This window comes from Coregonus lavaretus, assembly GCF_964263955.1.
Source record: "Coregonus lavaretus genome assembly, chromosome: 10".
In the NCBI taxonomy this organism is placed as follows: Eukaryota; Metazoa; Chordata; class Actinopteri; order Salmoniformes; family Salmonidae; genus Coregonus; species Coregonus lavaretus.
The window spans coordinates 25492356-25509065 of NC_139997.1; the positions used below are offsets into that span (position 1 = coordinate 25492356).

General features: G+C 41.0%; 1 long non-coding RNA gene across 1 annotated transcript; it reads left to right on the top strand.

Moving 5' to 3' along the window:
• Positions 1-6594: 6594 nt before the first annotated feature.
• LOC311136103 lies at positions 6595-9611 on the top strand. Its single transcript, XR_014613842.1, has 3 exons — positions 6595-6716; positions 8223-8370; positions 8624-9611. It is a non-coding gene; the product is annotated as an uncharacterized lncRNA (long non-coding RNA).
• The last annotated feature ends 7099 nt before the right edge of the window (positions 9612-16710 follow it).

Genomic DNA, 16710 nt, shown 5'->3' on the forward strand with positions numbered 1-16710 from the left:
TACAAAGCCTCACAAACACTTTTCCAATTAGAGAACAAATCCATTGTTTACCAGACTACTGTAATATGTTTTTCGCTCAGCATATTGTGTACGAGCATCTTGACATTTTGTAATTCTTTCTCAATTATTTGTATTTGGACATGACACTCCTTACCCAGGACATTATAGACAGCCCCTTGCTGACTGAAGCCTCCCAGCTGGTCCAGAACACTCTGCCTCCTCTTCTTCAGGGTGCTGGCATCAACAAATACCCTGCACACAAGACAAGCACGGTGACGTCAAACAAACAACAGAGAAAATATGGCCCAAATGGAAAGAATCCAGATATCTAAAAGTCAGAACCTTTTTCATTCTGCTGCTTCACCCCATACTAAAAGAACATAATACCGTGGACCCCCCTGGGACTCTGATGTAAATGTAGTCCTCAAGCTCAGGGGATCCACCAATGAAGAAGCGTCTCAGTTCTGACACTGTTCCTGTGGTCTCCACGTATGACACATTATTGTATGCTTCCCTATGGGATACAGACACACACAGTCAGAGTAGATCATCATTTACGCTACTTTCAGAAAACAATTCTGACTGTCATTATACACATATACACACCTTACCAGGGGTGGAAGGAATGACCAGGTAGCCATAGCCTTCATTTCTGTAGTGCTGCCAGAAGTACAGAACTGGCCATTGGGGGAGGGATTCTATTATAAAATAATTAATAATAATGCATGTTACAAATTCCATTTTATGATAACTGTTATCAGGAATACAATATAAACTAAATATTTATATTGAAATAAATATTAATACAATATACACTCACCCTCTATCTCATCCTGTCTGACGATGTTCTGGCTCATATCTAGCCACTTCGAAAATAACATCTACTCAACTAAGATGCATCTAACTTCATCTTGCTGTTTCAAAACAGTGTTAATACCTGATTGAGCCGGTGAGTTGAGGGTGTCCAGCTCAATGCCTTCCCTCTCCGGTTGAGCCAAAACCTGCTGCTGAAGGTGTTGGGAGAGGGCTGCTGTAGAGGTGACTCTCTGAATACGGATCCTGTAAACACCATTGTAAATATAAACAAAGTAAACAACATTCTAGCTAACTATTTGCCATGTTTCCCTGGCAAACTCAGTCAGGGTTCAGGTCAAACAATATAATGGGTGTTCATCGTCATCTGCTTTTAGAGCTAACTTTATGGCAATACAAGGAATAAAAGCCACACAAAGGCCAACTGCAACTTACTTAATTGTAAGGTATTTCACAGTATCCCGGGTGTCAGTGCTCCAGCCGTCTGCCATGTTGTAACGTTAGGAACCTTTTTGATGGCTAGCTAGGTTAGTAGCAACGGACACACACGCGCGCTCTGTATAAAGCAGCAAGATGGTTACCAGCAGGATATTTAGCCAATTCGCTAGCTAGCCAATTTTGCAGCTAGCTAGTACTTTTCACAAGCGTCTGCTCTTTGCATAGGAACAACAGTCTTTTTTTTGTGTGTGTATTTCTAAAAATATATATATTTTAAATGTATTTTTCATTAAATTGTTTATATTGATTAATTTTGTTTTTGTTGTTATTATTATTTTATTTCATTTTTATTAACAACAAATCAATACAAAAAGTACATGGGGAACACAAATGTATCTAAAGAAAATACAAAGGACATTTGCGCTAGGTGGTACAATATCACATTACACAAGGACATTAATGGACAACTATTTATTGGTGCACTACTGCCACCTATCGTTGGATCCAGTCCAGGACAGCAGAATAAAAAACACCCACTGATAATATGTAACGTTTACATTTTACATTTACATTTAAGTCATTTAGCAGACGCTCTTATCCAGAGCGACTTACAAATTGGTGCATTCAACTTAGCCAGTGTAATGTCAGAACAATAATTGTTCCCGTGCTGTAAAAGGTTTAAGAACCATTGATGTAATTAAGAAAAATATCTGTCTGACACAAATAATTGCAATTTCTAAAGTTTTATTGGAAATACATGTTTCAAACAGCACAAGTCAAGTACAGATGGGTGTAGCTACATCAGATAAATTCTAATTTAGTTTAAATGTGATGCAGTCCTCCAGTCCCAGTTCATATGCACACTTTTGACATGCTTCAGACCAGATGCATGCTCCACTTCTGTGCACAATGTTCATGAACTTGCATACATCACAGTGTTTCAAGCTTATGCATTCTGCATCTCTCAGCTGTCTTTCATCTGAAGCCATATCCTCCAGGGTCTAAACAGGTGTAGGTTTCCGTCTCTGTGTGGGAGACCAGATATTGCAAGGAGGCCAGTAAGGGGCCCTCTTCTCTTCCCTTTGGCCAAAGGAGACATAAGACCCCAATACCAGTGACACTGCCCTGCGGCCGGTGCTGTCCTTTGGATGAGACCGCGTAGACAGAGGTCTTATCTCTCTGTTGTTACTAAACATCTCATGGCACTTATGGCATGAGTAGGGGTGTTGACCCTGCTTCTCCTGGCTATATTTCCAAGCCTAAGCATGGGAAAGCGCTTCTACGCACTATGTAAATCCAACTCATTATCATACGCCACCTGGGTAGGATGTATGGGGACCAATATCGTATTTGTTTTGTAAGAATGGTGCATGTCGCAAAATATAAGAATGAGACCAATATATGTATTTTGCACATTTTTTATTAATTTTTTATTTAACCAGGTAAGCCAGTTGAGAACAAGTTCTCATTTACAACTGCGACCTGGCCAAGATAAAGCAAAGCAGTGCGATAAAAACAACAACACAGAGTTACATATGGGGTAAACAAAACATAAAGTCAAAAATACAACAGAAAATATATATACAGTGTGTGCGAATGTAGTAAATTATGGAGGTAAGGCAAAAAAAAGGCCATAGTGCAAAATAGTTACAATTTCGTATTAACACTGGAATGATAGATGTGCAAAAGATGATGTGCAAATAGAGATACTGGGGTGAAAATTAGCAAAATAATGTGTGTGTGTGTGGTAGTAGGAGTAATAGTTGGCCATTATTTCTTTGAACATCTCAGTTTGGGCAGCAGCCACTGAAGAAACCTGTCAATCAAAAACAACAGGAGAATAAATAGTATTATAAACTGGTTGATTCCAGCCCTGAATGCTGATTGGCTGACAGCCGTGGTATGTCAGACCGTATACCACAGGTATGACAAAACATTTATTTTTACTGCTCTAATTACATTGGTAACCAGTTTATCATAGCAATAAGGGAACTCGGGGGTATGTGGAATATGGCCAATTTACCACGGCTAAGGGCTGTATCCAGGCACGACGCTCTGCGTCGTGCTTAAGAACAGCCCTTAGACGTGGTAGGTTGGCCATATACAACACCCCCTCGTGCCTTATTGCTTAAGTTTGCATTAACACATCAGACAGCTGCTCTTTCTCTGCTACCTCATTCTATTTCTCTAATTCTCTAGTCTAGTATTCCCTGTTTATATTCCACTTCTCCCTCATTTATTTCCTCACCTCTTCCTCAGACTCTTCTTTTCCTCTTTCTTGTCCTCCTCCTTACTTTCTCCAACATTTTCTATCTGTTGCATCTTATTGGCCTTCTCTTGCTTCACTCCTTTTTTGGCCTTGCCCTTCTTTTTCTTATTGATCTTCCCTTCCTGAATATTTTGGACAAGGAGAAAAAGTAATGTAAGCTTATGGGTTTTCTCTTCTCTTGAGCTACTATATCTAGAGATATGCTATACTGTAGAAGGACATACGGACAAGATTCCCTTCTTGTATTTCCTCTCACCTGTGGGGCCACTCCTGCCATTTCCTGCGCCATTTCTTGGAGCAGCTTCCTGCCAGTCTCACTCAGGTTGGTGATGGGGGCCAGGCGAATAATCTGTACAGACAAAGGGTCAAACCATTGAGATGTGACACAAACACAAACAAATGTAAGAGACGCCTACCAGTTGATGGTCCTTCAGTGGAACTTGTGGTTCCTTTGGAGGCTCTGGAAAGTCGTCAGTAGAGGCATCATTGCCATCATCACGCTGTGTGTCAGAGAGCTAGCTGGTCATAGTCCATTCTCCACATTCAGTGAAAGAGTTACTCAAATACATGGTGCAGAACTTATGGGCTCTATCAATGTAATTGTCTGCATAATTTCCAATCCGCCATATATATATATATTATTATATATTTTTTTGTATGCAGAACTTACCAGGAAGTCTGACTCATCGAAGGAGTGGAGAGACAGATCGTCGTCCTCTACCATATCCCTCACTTCAAGCTTTGTCACCTTTCCATCCTCCTCATCCTTAACTTTCAGCAGTGGTGTCCTCCTTCCATGATCCTCATCATCACACTGTGTATCAGAGTCAGCTAGTCAGAGACCATCCTCCTCACAGTGATGTCACTCAACAAAGACATGGACGGTACGGTACAACTCTCTTACCTCAGATTCACAGTCAGTAAAGGAGTCGATGGAAAAGTCATCGGAGTTGGAGGACGAGATCACCTCATCATAATTTTTCTCTATCAGCCGAGTCACCCTTCCAGACTGAGGAGACAGCGAAAGGCATGTACTCATGGCAGCCATAGAATACACTGGCACCAACATGGTTTACAAGTAGTGAGTAATACATGGGTAACTGAAAATGCAAGTGTATTGAAATGCAATAAATGCAACTCCAATAACATTAGGGATGGAGATAAAGACCTTCCATAGTATAGGAATCTTTAAAATGTCGAATGGATGATTATCAATTCAACTAAGCCAACCAAAATGGCCATATGAATCAAAAGATTGATCTATCTGTTGTCTCTGTGGGAACAGCATAGATGTGTGACCTGGCTGAGAGGCTCTGGATTGATATTCCATCCATCCCCAGATGTCTGGTCCTGCCCACAGCTCACAATGATTGGCTGTTAACAGTAAAAAATGAATTAAACACTGCTTTGCTCATTTTGGCCATGGAAATAACTTGAATTATGTATCAATAAATATCAAAAGTACTGTTATGTGGTTGAATTTGAATGTGACTTACAGGCCTTTTGTGGATCTTAGTGGTCTGCACTGAAGTAGACTGTCAAGACAGCATTCAATGTGGTTAGATAGGGAGGGATATCTGCATTTGCTTTTATTGTGATAACTGCAGTTTGTACATGCAGCATGTATAACTAATGCGTATGTGTTATTGTTTTCAGGTCAGATATTACTTACAGGCTTTGGCCTTCTGCGCACCTTGCCGGTTGGCCACAACACAGAATCAGGGGTGTTCACCCTCACTGGATTCAACTGTCAACACAACACTCACTTTAAAATGTGATAATATAACAAAAACAGAACAAATAAATAAATATGTTATATTTACCACATAAGGGCGGCGCCTTAAAGCTCTTTTGATTCTCTCATCATTACGATCCATCTTGCTTTCTGAGGGAAACATTTCCATCAATTGATTGACACAAAACATAAAGCATATCCTGACACACACACACACACACACACACACACAAAGATGGCATCCACAATGGCACCCTATTCCCTATCTATCTATCTATCTATCTATCTATCTATCTATCTATCTATCTATCTATCTATCTATCTATCTATCTATCTATCTATCTATCTATCTATCTATCTATCTATCTATAATCTATCTATCTATATACTATATATATATATATATATATATATATATATATATATATATATATATATATATATATATATATATATATATATATATATATATATAAGGCACCCTGTATATATTATACAGGTTGGGAAGGCTGTGCATCAAAAGGCCAAAGGTTACCTGCAGCAACCTGAGTGAAGAAAGCGATTGTACAGATGAAATCACATCTGAACACAGTTTATGTAGTGAATTAATGCTTGGCACGTCATAAAATGTAACCAAGCATAAACGTCACAAGCAAAAGGCTTGTTTGGATAAGGTCTGTTTGTATTTTTTTTGTCATTTAGCAGACGCTCTTATCCAGAGCGACTTACAGGAGCAATTAGGGTTAAGTGCCTTGCTCAAGGGTACATCGACAGATTTTTCACCTAGTCGGCTCGGGGATTGGAACCAGCGACCTTTCGGATACTGGCACAACGCTCTTACCCACTAAGCTACCTTCCCACTGGTTGTAGCTAACTGAATAACGAAAGTGATGTGCATATATCCTACTGACTGAGAAATGGTTGTGTGGATGGTTGGTTCGACGTTTTACATAGGCCAACAGGAAATCATTAGGAATTAACCATTCCTTGCCAATATATATATATATTTTTTTATTTTTTTTGCACTTGGAGAAACAATCATTAAGGGACCACAATGGAAGTATTTGGTTTTATTGTGTTGTCCCTGACACGTTTTATTTTATTAAACGGTTTTAATTATTTTATTTAAGTGTCAAATCAAATATATCTATCTGGCTTTCTATCTAACTCAAATGGGCTGCTGAGGACACTTTGATCATCACATTTCAGGCACAAGTCAGCAGGTGGCAGTGTCTTTAAATGCAGCACTGCCTTAGTGCACTTCATGATCTGCAGATCAGTAATTTTGTGGTTGTGAATGTGATTTATCCAAATGCGGTAGTCCAGTACATTTGTTTTGGCTTAGCAAGCTAGCTACCCCCAGTTTTAGCTAAAATGTCCCCTGTAGCTCAGTTGGTAGAGCATGGCGCTTCCAACGCCAGGGTTGAGGGTTCGTTTCCCACGGGGGGCCAGTATGAAAATGTATGTACTAACTGTAAGTCGCTCTGGATAAGAGCGTCTGCTAAATGACTAAATTGTAAGAAGTGTTGTGCAATATTGGAGGACAGGTGTCGTAACTGACATTTTTGTATTGTGCTTGATTATCCACTAGTAGTTTGACAAATATGCACTGAGCATCAAAATTATCTCCCGAATAGTTTTGAAAGAATTTAGGGTGAGCTGTTGTAACTTCTCAAGGGATATGTTCTGTGTTGGATTGTGATGTTATGCCTTTCATTGACGCCTGGTATGTCTGCACCCTAACACAAGGCAATGGTGTTCCGGAACTGTTGATGTATTGAAAGTACTGTTGTGTAAACAAATTGGTTGTATTATCACCTCCCGCAATATAAGGGACATGTAAGCATTTCTTCCTTGAGTTCTTCCCTATGAAATCAGAGGTGGATCTCCCCTGCAGCTGCTCGTATTAAATATGTTTCTATTATATCGTCAAATAGCCTCTGCCTTAATCTTGGATCGAATTTTCCACAACAATGTGGTTCAGAGGTTCAAGAGTTCACGAGTGGCATTGTTTCTGTCATTATAGTATCCTTTGTTTTGTTTACTGTAACTACATATTTCGGTTTATCAGAGGATGCCTTCAGTCTTGGAACTACAGTTTTTGGCAATGGGCATGGTAAATTAGCAAGGAGGGGCTAGGTGAATCAAGAGTCATATGCTCGGTAGCTAGCTACTTTGAATGGGAGTGTTGTAACGTTATCTAGCTTGCTACAATTTGTAGCTAACGTTAAAGACGTAAAAGATGGTGCCAGTAGGCTACAGCGGCAAGCAAGAGCACAACACATCAATGCCACTGATGTCTGTCAACCCTATAATTTCCGTTTTAATCCTGTCCTATTCCAGTACACAAACTCATCACATATTCCTTCCGCTACAAGACAGTGACCCAGCTACTCCTAAGCATTGGGGTTCTGGTGCCCCTCTGTGGTGGTATTGAGAAGAGTGTGGGCACTGTTCGTGTCCTCATGTTTCAGCTGCTCTCTATCAGCACAGGGGTGTTGTACACCATCCTGGGGCTGGTACTGTTTGGTGCATCTTCCCAGAATCAAGTGGAGGGGTTAGTTCCTGTATCCCTCTCCCTTATGGGTATGGCCACAGTGCACTCCCGTATGGTTAAGGGCTTTCTTTTTGGAGTCAGTGTATCCATGTTAGCCCTGCCCTGACTGTTTCTGCTCATCGTAATACTTTTGGTCCCACAAACTGTCTTCCTCTGCAACGTCATCATTGCAGGGCAGGATCTGTATCCTTACTCCAACCTCATTGTGGTTGAAAATAACTGTGATACACTCTGCAGTGTGTCACAGCTTTAAGTGTGCGTAGTAGTATAGTTAAGTTGTAATATTTGTGTGTGTTGTATATGCTTGAAATGTTTGTTGAGTCCTCATGCTGAACATTATGGGATGTTTGGTTAGGAAAATCTTGCATCACTGCGTCACACATTCTCTTTATCTTGCTCTGGTGAAACAGACGGAAAGGGCTGGCTCTCACTTCTAGACATGTCTGATGCTAGGGCATCAGTGCTGGACAAGAAGATGCCTTTCAGGCTGCTGAGGACCATTGGTGTCCTGTATGTCCCTGCATCAACAGAGGAGAGAAGGAAGACGGTCCACCCACCGTGAGTACTGAGAAAGCGCTAAACGCATTATTTATCCTACAAGACAAGAGGTCATTAAATTAACATGATTTTTGGGTGCAAGCCAGAGAACATGATGTTCTACAGTATAATGAGGTGCAGTTTTAATAGAGGATCCTCAGCTGTAATTGAATACTGTACAATAGACACCTAGTGGTCCCCCATGATTCAATAGAGAATCACTGTTTAGTTAGATAAGCGCCCCTTAATCTCTCCACATTCTCATTGGTTGCAGAATCATTCCATCCCCAGGCTCCTACCCAGTCCACGCCCACGCTCCAGTTTCCTCCAATCTACAGGCTACCGAGACCACACCAAAGACATTTGAAGGCTGGGCCAACTCATACTATACACAGGGGAGCCCTGTTCAGCTCTCAGGTTATTATGGTCACAACCATGGATATGTCCTCAAGCATAGCTTTGGGCCAAGTCATGGACATAGTCACTAACACAGCTCCGGCCATGGACACAGTCATGGGCACACATATGCCTCTCAAACCACTAGTCACTGGGATCCAGTGGCTCAACATCTACATTCTCAACATTCCCACCTCAGTCCACTGTCTGTGTCTGTCAGTGCCCCCCAGAGTTTCACAGCAAACATGCCAGAGTCACTGCCAGGATCTGTGATGGTTCACCCAGGGGCACCTGTGTCTTCACTGACCGTTTGATGACATAGAAAACACATTGAATGACAGAGCTATCTCATATGTTATACGTTGAGATATAATATGCTTGGACATGGGGTTTGAGGCAGTACTTAAAGGTACACGGTTTCTTCACTGATGATTTTGGTTTCAAGAAACAAGCAGGCTCAAAATGTTCAAGGTCAAATCAATACAAGAAGGTTTTGATTGTCAGTTGATTGTAAGACCACTCCTTTTGGCTTGTACTTTGCGTTTTTCTACACATACTGTAGACAAATCTCTTGGCACTCTTGATATATCAGGCATTTTATATTACACTTTCACTGATTTATTCAGTTTTCCTTTACTTAACTACTTACAGCAATTAAATAGCATCCCCTCACCAGTAAATTAGATCCATTACATGCAGTTTGTTTGGCAATCAACATTATTGTAAATTGAGGAGCAGGGAGCAGTGGGTGAGGTTATCAAGAGTGTGGGCTATAAGGGCAGATTATGATGTAATCTTTAGAAAATGAGGCAGTTGTGCACAGTAAAGAGAAGCCATAAATGACAACCAAGACTAAATATAGCAAATCAATGATTATTATTTCTTTACAAATGCATGCTTTCAAGTTATACTGTTTATATACAAATAGCTATTTTGCATATACAACTGGATCAAGTGGTAAGAGTCATGTAACAGGTCATGATGGAACACGTTATTCGATATCAGTAATGCAAGAGAAAAAGTTAAAAGGCACACAATTCTTCAATGAAAACATGAACCCTGCCATATCACTACAATAGTTTAGGGGTTTCTCTATTAAAAGAAACACCAAAAGGACAGCTGAACATCACCCTTATATCATCCACTTCATTTCATACAGTTAATGTTCAACAGAACCTCAGAAAATTGAAGTAAATATTCTGTATTAGACCTTCAACCATCAGCATAGAAAGATAAAACCTACATAAAATGCTTACTGGGTGTACAAAACATTAGGAACGCCTGCTCTTTCCATGACATAGCTTTCACCTGGATTTACCTGGTCTGTCTATGATCCCTTGTTGATGTCACTTGTTAAATCCACTTCAATTAGTGTAGATGAAGGGCAGGAGACACATTAAAGGAGGATTTTTAAGTCTTGCTACAATTGAGACATGGATTGTGTGTGTGTGCCATTCAGAAGGTAAATGGGGAAGACAAAAGATTGAAGTGCCTTTAAACGGGGTATGGTAGTAGGTTCCAGGTGCACCGGGTTGAGTGTGTCAAGAACTGCAACGCTGCTGTGTTTTTCACGCTCAACAGTTTCCCGTGTATCAAGAATGGTCCACCACCCAAAGGACATCCAGACAACTGTGGGAAGCATTGGAGTCAACATGGGCCAGCATCCCTGTGGAATGCTTTCGACACCTTGTAGAGTCCATGCCCCGACGAATTGAGGCTGTTCTGAAGGCAAAAGGGGGCGGGTGGAACTCAATATTAGGAAGGTGTTCCTAATGTTTTGTACACTCAGTACTGTACTGTACACATCCCAGAATTAGTGATTATCAGAACACACATAAATGACAGTTAATAGACGTATTCATGTTGTACTGCAAGTGCACATACAACCAACACATATTGCATTGCCTAAATGCCGTGGTAGTGTTCATCTAAATGTGACTAGTTGGCACTAAGCCTTACAGTCAGAGAGCATGAGAAAAGAACACCTGGACATTTTTACAGTTTACCACCATTGAATCTAAGACCTATTATTTAATGAACCGATGAAGAACAAGGCTCAATGACTAAATAGTTACTGCAATTTAAATGTACAAATTTAACAGTACATGGTACAATATGAATGTGCTACAAGTATGCATACAGTGGAAGTCGGAAGTTTACATACACCTTAGCCAAATACATTTAAACTCAGTTTTTCACAATTCCTGACATTTAGTCCTAGTAAAAATTCAATTTCTTAGGTCAGTTAGGATCACCACTATATTTTAAGAATGTGAAATGTCAGAATAATAGTAGAGAGAATGATTTATTTCAGCTTTTATTTCTTTCATCACATTCCCAGTGGGTCAGAAGTTTACATACACTCAATTAGTATTTGGTAGCATTGACTTTAAATTGCTTAACTTGGGTCAAACGTTTCGGGTAGCCTTCCACAAGCTTCCCACAATAAGTTGGGTGAATTTTGTCCCATTCCTCCTGACAGAGCTGGTGTAACTGAGTCAGGTTTGTAGGCCTCCTTGCTCGCACACGCTTTTTCAGTTCTGCCCACACATTTTCTATAGGATTGAGGTCAGGGCTTTGTGATGGCCACTCCAATACCTTGACTTTGTTGTCCTTAAGCCATTTTACCACAACTTTGGAAGTATGCTTGGGGTCATTGTCCATTTGGAAGACCCATTTGCGACCAAGCTTTAACTTCCTGACTGATGTCTTGAGATGTTGCTTCAATATATCCACATCATTTTCCTTCCTCATGATGCCATCTATTTTGTGAAGTGCACCAGTCCCTCCTGCAGCAAAGCACCCCAACAGCATGATGCTGCCACCCCCGTGCAAGCTTCCCCCTTTTTCCTCCAAACATAACGATGGTCATAATGGCCAAACAGTTCCATTTTTGTTTAATCAGACTAGAGGACATTTCTCCAAAAAGTACGATCTTTGTCCCCATGTGCAGTTGCAAACCGTAGTCTGGCTTTTTTATGGCGGTTTTGGAGCAGTGGCTTCTTCCTTGCTGAGCGACCTTTCAGGTTATGTCAATATAGGACTCGTTTTACTGTGGATATAGATACTTTTGTACCCGTTAACTCCAGCATCTTCACAAGGTCCTTTGCTGTTGTTCTGGGATTGATTTGCAAAGTACGTTCATCTCTAGGAGACAGAACGCGTCTCCTTCCTGAGCGGTATGATGGCTGCGTGGTCCCATGGTGTTTATACTTGCCTACTATTGTTTGTCCAGATGAACGTGGTACCTTCAGGCGTTTGGAAATTGCTCCCTAGGATGAACCAGACTTGTGGAGGTCTACAGTTTTTTTTCTGAGGTCTTGGCAGATTTCTTTTGATTTTCCCATGATGTCAAGCAAAGAGACACTGAGTTTGAAGGTAGGCCTTGAAATACATCCACAGGTACACCTCCAGTTGACTCAAATGATGTCAATTAGCCTGTCAGAAGCTTCTAAAGCCATGATATCATTTTCTGGAATTTTCCAAGCTGTTTAAAGGCACAGTCAACTTAGTGTATGTAAACTTCTGACCCACTGGAATTGTGATACAGTGAATTATAAGTGAAATAATCTGTCTATAAACAATTGTTGGAAAAATTACTTGTGTCATGCACAAAGTAGATGTCCTAACCGACTTGCCAAAACTATAGTTTGTTGACAATAAATTTGTGGAGTGGTTGAAAAACGAGTTTTAATGACTCCAACCTAAGTGTAAACTTCCGTCTTCAACTGTATTTTACTCTAATCTTGCTCTGCTCTCTGTATTTACACAACCTTCCTAGGGCATCTGAATAGGCGGCCATGTTGAATTTGTAAATACATTCACAGACGGCAAATATATAATGCTTTCAATGCCTTAGACGTCAAATTAGTTAATATACAAGAAAAAACGCCTTGTGGGGATCTTCACAGCATGATAAATGTCCTGACGCAATATTTCATATCATAATCACCTCTGTTTTCGCCTACATGGGACCAACACTTTACAAAATCTATCCAGCCACCAGAGGTTACACCACCTCAGGCTAGGGAATGAATAAAGCGAACAATAATAAAAAATTCCAAACCCCTTATTACAGTGAGAGGCACATCTAATCTATTAACATTAATACAACTATACACATAAAAAAAGAAAACCGAAATAGATTTCACTCTGACTTAACCTTACGCTCAGTGACATGCGTTGAGGTCGGTGGCTATTATCAAAGCCAGATTTACTCACAAATAAACCTTGATGAAGCCCAAGTTCACCGTAGAATAGGTTACAGTAGCTCCAACAACCAGAGTGACATAGGCTATTAACTGAAATTGACAAACAATTTTAACCAAATGTAAATAACAATGTAGCCAAGCTACACAAGCGATAGCCTCTGATGGCGGCATACTTCATATAATCCGATAAAATGACACACTGTTAAGCTCAGCCATAAATCGATGTAGCATCCACAGTTAGAACTGATAGGTGGCACTAAAAGACCAATATATGGACACATAGACTTTATTGCACATTTATTAAAAATAAAAAAATGGAAATACCTTATTTACATTAGTATTCAGACCCTTTGCTATGAGACTCGAAATTGAGCTCAGGTGCATCCTGTTTCCATTGATCATCCTGAAGATTTTTCTACAACTTGATTGGAGTCCACCTGTGGTAAATTCAATTGATTGGACATGATTTGGAAAGGCACACACCTGTCTATATAAGGTCCCACAGTTGACTGTGCATGTCTGAAAAAAAGCCATGAGGATGAAGGAATTGTCCGTAGAGCTCCGAGACAGGATTGTTTCGAGGCACAGATCTGGGGAAGGGTACCAAAAAATGTCTGCAGCATTGAAGGTCCCCAAGGAGACAGTGGCCTCCATCATTCTTAAATGGAAGAAGTTTGAAACCACCAAGAATCGTCCTAGAGCTGGCCGCCCGGCCAAACTGAGCAATCGGGGGAGAAGGGTCAAAGAGGTGACCAAGAACCCGATGGTCACTCTGACAGAGCTCCAGATTTTCTCTGTGGAGATGGGAGAACCTACCAGAAGGACAACCATCTCTGCAGCACTCCACCAATCAGGCCTTTATGGTAGAGTGGCCCGACAGAAGCCACTCCTCAGTAAAAGGCACATGACAGCCCGCTTGGAGTTTGCCAAAAGGCAGCTAAAAGACTCTCAGACAATGAGAAACAAGATTTTCTGGTCTGATGAAATCAAGATTGAACTCTTTGGCCTGAATGCCAAGCGTCAAGTCTGGAGGAAACCTGGCACCATCCCTACGGTGAAGCATGGTGGTGGCAGCATCATGCTGTGGGGATGTTTCTCAGTGGCAAGGACTGGGAAACTAATCAGGATCGAGGGACAGATGAATGGCGCGAAGTATAGAGAGATCCTTGATGAAAACATCTCCAGAGCACTCAGGACCTCAGACTTCGGCGAAGGTTCACCTTCCAACAGGTCAACGACACAAAGCACACAGCCAGGACAATGCAGGAGTGGCTTCGGGACAAGCCTCTGAATGTCCTTGAGTGGCCCAGCCAGAGCCCAGACTTGAACCCGATCGAACATCTCTGAAAAGACCTGAAAACAGCTGTGCAGCAACGCTCCCCATCCCCATCCCCATCCAACCTTACAGAACTTGAGAGGATCTGCAGAGAAAAATGGGAGAAACTCCCCAAATACAGGTGTGCCAGGCTTGTAGCATCATACCCAAGAAGACTCGAGTCTGTAATCGCTGCCAAAGATGCTTCAACAAAGTACTAAGGAAAGGGTCTGAATAATATGTACGTGTGATATTTTCAGTTTTGGGGGGGCTTTTCATACTTTAAAAAAATATATATATCGATTACCACAGGGTAAGCATTGCCTACCCTGACCGCATGTCACTGCCTGCATTAAATTACTAGCAAGTATCCATCAGGACAACCAACTATAGATGTTTGTAATGTATAAAGTTTAATTAGGAGAGGGAGACAGACCGTGTTCACCATGGCCAGCGCCAGGCCACTCTGTGGCGGTGCCAGCAGGGCTGGTTACTGAGGCAGGTGCAGCAGACTCCCAGACGGGCAGAGGGGAGCGCCAGCACTGACAGTTTCCTGGCAACCTCACTCCTCTCGGACACTTTACTATACATGCGATTGAGACGCGCTCAGCAGTGAGTGAGCTGCACACACCTTAGGGGGAAAAGAGGAGAGATGAGAGGAAAAGAGTGAGGAGTCTCATCTTACCCAAGAACAGGCTTGATACAACCTGGACTTTACTAGGTAGACCTGTGCTCATCTCATTTCTCCCAAAGGTAAAAATGTAATAGACCAAATGATAGCAGAGTAATGTTTCATACAAAACATGGGAAAAGAAGGTATACAAAGCCTCACAAACACTTTTCCAATTAGAGAACAAATCCATTGTTTACCAGACTACTGTAATATGTTTTTCGCTCAGCATATTGTGTACGAGCATCTTGACATTTTGTAATTCTTTCTCAATTATTTGTATTTGGACATGACATTCCTTACCCAGGACATTATAGACAGCCCCTTGCTGACTGAAGCCTCCCAGCTGGTCCAGAACACTCTGCCTCCTCTTCTTCAGGGTGCTGGCATCAACAAATACCCTGCACACAAGACAAGCACGGTGACGTCAAACAAACAACAGAGAAAATATGGCCCAAATGGAAAGAATCCAGATCTCTAAAAGTCAGAACCTTTTTCATTCTGCTGCTTCACCCCATACTAAAAGAACATAATACCGTGGACCCCCCTGGGACTCTGATGTAAATGTAGTCCTCAAGCTCAGGGGATCCACCAATGAAGAAGCGTCTCAGTTCTGACACTGTTCCTGTGGTCTCCACGTATGACACATTATTGTATGCTTCCCTATGGGATACAGACACACACAGTCAGAGTAGATCATCATTTACGCTACTTTCAGAAAACAATTCTGACTGTCATTATACACATATACACACCTTACCAGGGGTGGAAGGAATGACCAGGTAGCCATAGCCTTCATTTCTGTAGTGCTGCCAGAAGTACAGAACTGGCCATTGGGGGAGGGATTCTATGATAAAATAATTAATAATAATGCATGTTACAAATACCATTTTATGATAACTATTATCAGGAATACAATATAAACTAAATATTTATATTGAAATAAATATTAATACAATATACACTCACCCTCTATCTCATCCTGTCTGACGATGTTCTGGTCCATATCTAGCCACTTCGAAAATAACATCTACTCAACTAAGATGCATCTAACTTCATCTTGCTGTTTCAAAACAGTGTTAATACCTGATTGAGCCGGTGAGTTGAGGGTGTCCAGCTCAATGCCTTCCCTCTCCGGTTGAGCCAAAACCTGCTGCTGAAGGTGTTGAGAGAGGGCTGCTGTAGAGGTCACTCTCTGAATACGGATCCTGTAAACACCATTGTAAATATAAACAAAGTAAACAACATTCTAGCTAACTATTTGCCATGTTTCCCTGGCAAACTCAGTCAGGGTTCAGGTCAAACAATATAATGGGTGTTCATCGTCATCTGCTTTTAGAGCTAACTTTATGGCAATACAAGGAATAAAAGCCACACAACGGCCAACTGCAACTTACTTAATTGTAAGGTATTTCACAGTATCCCGGGTGTCAGTGCTCCAGCCGTCTGCCATGTTGTAACGTTAGGAACCTTTTTGATGGCTAGCTAGGTTAGTAGCAACGGACACACACGCGCGCTCTGTATAAAGCAGCAAGATGGTTACCAGCAGGATATTTAGCCAATTCGCTAGCTAGCCAATTTTGCAGCTAGCTAGTACTTTTCACAAGCGTCTGCTCTTTGCATAGGAACAACAGTCTTTTTTTTGTGTGTGTATTTCTAAAAATATATATTTTAAATGTATTTTTCATTAAATTGTTTATATTGATTAATTTTGTTTTTGTTGTTATTATTATTTTATTTTATTTTTATTAACAACAAATCAATACAAA